This window comes from Bubalus kerabau, chromosome 9 (genome assembly GCF_029407905.1).
Source record: "Bubalus kerabau isolate K-KA32 ecotype Philippines breed swamp buffalo chromosome 9, PCC_UOA_SB_1v2, whole genome shotgun sequence".
Lineage (NCBI taxonomy): Eukaryota > Metazoa > Chordata > Mammalia > Artiodactyla > Bovidae > Bubalus > Bubalus kerabau.
In genome coordinates, this window is record NC_073632.1 from 99,591,652 (window position 1) to 99,597,276 (window position 5,625).

At 41.0% G+C, this 5,625-nt stretch overlaps 1 pseudogene; it reads left to right on the forward strand.

The window, feature by feature from the left end:
* The first annotated feature begins 4,702 nt into the window (after positions 1 to 4,702).
* Positions 4,703 to 5,182, forward strand: LOC129619479 (mitochondrial import receptor subunit TOM5 homolog; annotated as a pseudogene).
* The last annotated feature ends 443 nt before the right edge of the window (positions 5,183 to 5,625 follow it).

Sequence of the window (5,625 nt, forward strand, 5' to 3'; positions counted from 1 at the left end):
CTGACGAAAGCATATTGAAGGAAACAGCCTGGACCCATAACCACAATCAACTTCCTGGTGCCTATGGCCAGGAGTTCAGCTTATACTCCCACAAGCCCACCCTCTGCAGAGCCAGCACCATCTTAAGGAAGGGCTCCATCAGATGAGAGACAACGCCAACAGCTTCAGGACCCACGGCTCTGAGAGAGACACCAAGGCACTCAGGACTCCGAGTTCTCGTCCAGCCTCATCAAGCAGATAAGTCATCAAGTGCAGGCGGATGATGGAAGAGCAGGTTCCTTCTGAGAAACTAGAGAGGAAGTTCTTCTTTATGGAAACAAAGATTTGCCATATGGTCCCCTCAACTCTCTGAATACATGATTGACTGAATGATCCTTAAGGACTCCCTCAAATGAGACTCTGCGATTCCTAAGGAAAGAAACGTAGTCTTCCTTTTCGGTCTTTCACTACATGCATGCTCAGCCACTCAGTTGTGTCTGACTGTTTGCAACTCTGTGAACTGTAACCCCCCAGTCTCCTATGTCCATGGGATTCTCCAGACAAAAATACTGGAGTGGGTTGCCATTTCCTCATCCAGGGGAACTTCCCAATCCAGGGATCTAACCATCATCTCCTGCATTGGCAGGCATATTCTTTACTGGCAAGCCACTGGGGAAGCCATCTTTCACTACAGGCTTTTTAGAGCAAGTTCTTCTCTGTTTACTTGGCTGTGTTGGGTCTTAGTTGCAGCATGTGGGATTTTCGTTGTGTCATGCAGTGTCTTTTCCTGCAGTGCTCAGACTCTAGTTGTGACGTGGGGGCTCCAGAGCACATGGGTTTAGTAGCTGGGGTATGCCGGCTTATTTGTTCCATGGTACATGGCATCTTCATTTCCTGACCAGGGATCGAACCCACATCCCCTGCATTGCAAGGTGGATTCTTAACTACTAGACCACAGGGAAGTTCCTTAAGCAAGTGTATAAACAAGTAAACAAGCAATTTCAGGAAGTTAAAAAGAAACATCCAAGAACTTGTGGAGTCTTATATTCGGAGCACATCTTCAGTCATGCAGACAGTTGAAAGCCATCTGCATCTGAGAATACCTGCATTATTGAAAAGACAAAACAGAGAGAAACCGGTTTACCACTAACTGATCCCCTCTGTGTCTGAACGTCCAAACTCACCTTAATCTCATTGTCACAACCTGAAATGATGAGTCACCGGAGTGTCTCTGTCAGGTGCAGTTGGCAGCAGATTAAATGCTGAGGCTGAAAATCCCACCAAGCCTGTTTTTGTAACCCGTGAAACACATTCAAACAATTTAGGACCCATTTCCGGAAAGGATTTTCTCAACTTTCCAGCTACTCTGCTAACTTAAAATTGGAACCAGCCTTTAGCTGGAGAGTGTGAGGACCCTGAAAAGGAAACAATTATTTTCTTCAAGTGAAAAACTACAGGGTTGGGTGGGAAAGGGAAAAGGTCACAAGATAATGACTTGCTTCCCCTTCAAAGATTTCTCAAAAAGACTCCAAAGTCGAAGTGTTAGTTGCTCAGTTGTGTCTGACTCTTTTCGACCCCATGAACAGTAGACCACCAGGCTCCTCTGTCCATGAGATTTCCCAGGCAAGAATACTGGAGTGGGTTGCCATTTCCTTTTCCACAGAATCGTCCCCACCCAGGAATCGAACCCAGGTCTCTTGCATTGCAGAGGGATTCTTTACCACCTGAGCCACCAGGGAAGCCTCCCCCAAAACACTCCATGCATTTACTTATTTTGTAAGTTCATTTCATTTCACTGAAGTATAGCATGCCTGTAAGAAAGTTCATAAGCCATGAGAGCTTGTTGCATGTTTTAGAATGAATACCTGTGTGTAACCAGCCCTAGATCAAGATCTAGAGCATCATCAACACTGCCAAAACTTCCCATGCCCTCTCCTGTCCATTACCATCCCCAAAAGGACCGCTATTCTGGCTTCTAACGCCATACAGTAATTTTGCCTAACTCTGAGCTTTGTGTAGTGGAATCAGACAATATGTACTCTGCACTGCTCTGTGTTACATTTGAGAGATTCAGTCATGTAGTTACATGGAGTAATAATAGTAGTTCCTTCATTCTCATTGCTGTAGTTATAAATAAATAATATTTACTTTATTATTACAGTTTATTTATTCTACTGCTGCTGGACATTTGGATGGCTCCAGTTTGGAGCTATTCTGAATAGTGCTACTCTGTGGATTCTAACACATGTCTCTTGATGAGTATTGGTACACATTTCTGTTGGATTTATTCTAAGGAGTCAGGCATAGATTTCTCAGAAAGACTTCATACCTGTTTCTGTACTTATTTAATAAGTTAACTTTATTTCACTGAAGTATAGCATACATGTAGGAAAGTTCACAAGCCTTGAGAGTTTGTTGAGTGTTTTAGAGTGAATGCTCACTAAGCTTGTGGCAGCTTGTTACAGCAACAATTGGAAGCTCATGTAATAACCTTTTCATGTGTTTATTGCCTATATGAGTGAGTGAGTGAAAGTCACACAGTCGTGTCCGACTCTTTGCAATCCCATGGACTGTAGGCCACCAGGCTCCTCTGTCCGTGGAATTCTCCAGACAAGAATACTGGAGTGGGTAGCCATTTCCTTCTCCTGGTTATCTTCCCAACCCAGGATCGAAACTGGGTTTCCTGTATTGCAGGCAGATTCTTTTGTGCCACTAGGGAAGCCCCATATGTATTCCTTTTTTGGCTATGTGGATATACTTTTTTATGAAGAGGCTATCTGGTTAAGTCCTTTATCCATTTTTTTAAATTGTTTGTTTTGATTTGTGGGATTCCTTATATATTCTGCATTCAAGATCTTTGTAAATTACAATATTTATTATGCTTTCCTCTCACTTCATGGCTTATGTTTTTTATTCATTGCTAGATTTTGGTGAAACAAAGTTTCCAATTTTAATCATGTCCAACGTATCTATCCTTTTCTTTTTGGTTACCGCTTTGGAGGAATTTTCAAGAACACTTTGCCTATAAGCTCCTGATGACATTTTTCAAGTTGTCTTCTATAAGCATTATCATTTTGACCTGTCTGGAATTGATATTTGGATAACACATAAAGAAGAAGTCCAAATCTACTTTTTTCCATTTAGATAACCAAATGATCCAGCATCATTTACTAAAAATTCCTTCTTTTCCTTACTGTATCACAGTGACACCTTTGTCATATATCGGGTGTATGTGTAGATCTATTTCTGGACTTCCTTTCCCATTCTATTGTTCTATTTACTCATCTTTGCACCTGTTCAGAAAAGATTTAACAAAGCAGGCCTGAGGATGCTATTTTTTGAGAGGCCAGCATATAAGGTTGGTCGTTGGCTGGAGTGTGGGAACTTAGATTTGGGGAGTTCCTATCACTCCCAGAACTGAGGAGTGCCTCACTGTGTCAAAAATGTTTGTACAACAGTATGATTTTTTGTTATCTTTGTCTGTTTGCTTGGCTGCATCTGATCCTGCATGTGGCTCACAGGATCTTTTGCTGTGGTTCACGGGCCTGTCTCTAGCTGTGGAGCATGGGCTCAGTAGCCACAGCACACAGGCTTAGTTGCCCCACTGTATGTGGGATCTTAGTTCCCCGATCAGGAATCGAACCCCCATGCCCTGCATTGGAAGGTAGATTATAAGCCCCTGGACCACCAGGGAAGTCTTCAAACGATATGGCTTATGCTGAACCCTTCTAGGTGTTTGGAACTTGGGTGTATACTTGGCAGAATATGCATACATGACAAGCCCCTAATAAAACCCTGGGCAGTGGATCTTTGAAGGCTTCTGTGCAAGACGACATCTCACACGTGTTGTCATCCTTTGCTGGGGGACTTAAACGTGACTCCACTGGGAGAAGACTTCTGGAAGCTTGCCCCGACTTCCTCTAGACTTCATCTCATGTGCCTTTTCCCACATCTGATTTTGTTTATATCTTTTCACTGTAATAAACCATACCCATGCTGAGTCATGTGTGCGTCCCCTAAAAATTTTCAAGCCTCAGGATGGTCTTGGGGACCCTTGATGCAGTGCTAAGTACTACAGCTTTACAGTCGTGATATCTAGTAACGTAAGTTTGTCAAATTTGTTCTTCACTATGGTCTTGGCTATTTTTCACCCTTTGAATTTTTATATACATTTAAAGATCAACTCAAAGTCCACAAAATTAAATGTGCAGTGATTTTTTTTATTGGGATTTTATTTGACCTACAAATCTACTAGGGAGAATTGATATTTCTGCTATATTGAATCATTTATGTGATACAGTTACATCTTCTTTCATTGCCTCCAATTTTCTAAACAGCATTTTGTAGTTACATTTTTTTTTAGGTAAAAAGGTTTTTGTGCATCATTTATCAGATTTGTTATCATGAATTTGGTGGTCTTGATACTAATAAATCATATTTTTAATGTCTATACTCTTTTTTGCTATTTTATAGAAATACAATGATTTTTATACATAGACTTTGTATCCAGCAGCTTAAATAAATTCATACATTAATGCTAATAGTTTAACCATAGAGCCTTTATCTGCTGTGTAAACAATCATGTCACCCATGGATAACAGGAGTTGTGTTTCTTCCTTTCTAATCATTGTTATGGACTGAATTATGTCCTTCCAAAATTCACATGCTAAGGAGGCCGCTGAGAACAGAGGGGGTCTGCCGGAAGCCGTGCAGCAGAGCTGGAATGTTCCGGATGGAGGGCCTTTCACCCAAGCTGGACCCCGAGGAGATGAAATGAAAGATGTGCAAGGATGTGATCTCCTCCAGATGCAAATTCCTCATCTGTGTGGCCCTGCTGCAGGTCACTCCTGTTATTGGACAGCGTGTGAAGAGTGGGCATCATGGGTAAATGCATGATGCGAAGAGCCTAGTTACAGTTTCTGCTCCTGTCTGTGAATGAATGGGCCCAGAAGGATGTAAGAGACTCTTTGAATAGATGAAAAAATTATATTTGTTAAGAACAAGTTTGGCTCTGGTAACTGAACTTTATAACTAAAAGATAAAACAATTTGGGAAGTGTCAAGAGTCATTTTATGGTCATGGTACTCCATCATGGCTGTGATATTCAGCCTCTATGAAAGTTGGTGCAATTGTACATGATGTCAAACTCCATTTTCTAGCAAGTATTAATTATAATGGAATGATATCTGCAATGGCACTGTCTTGTGAGTCATTTCTGTGTGCTTTTTCACTTCTGTCTGGAGTATATCTGTTGAAGAGTTCCTTTCCATTAGTTATGTTTTATGGCAGCCAGTGCACAACCGTGTCATTTAAGCACAAAATCATTAGTCTATATTTTTAATAAATGTACCAACTAAGAAAAATAGGGCTTTTGTTTTTCTTAACCCACTTTTTGCTGCAAACCAATCATCACTGGTGAGACTACTATAATCTTGTGATTATTACAAACTGAAGTAAATTGAGTTTGTCTTGTTTTGGACTGGAAAAAAATTTTTTTATAAGATGAAATCCTAACCACCAATACCTCAGAATGTGACCATATTTGGAGACAAGGCCTTTCAAGAGATAATTAAGTTAAAATGAGTAGTGCTGGAGAAGACTCTTGATAGTCCCTCAGACAGCAAGGAAATCAAACCAGCCAATCCA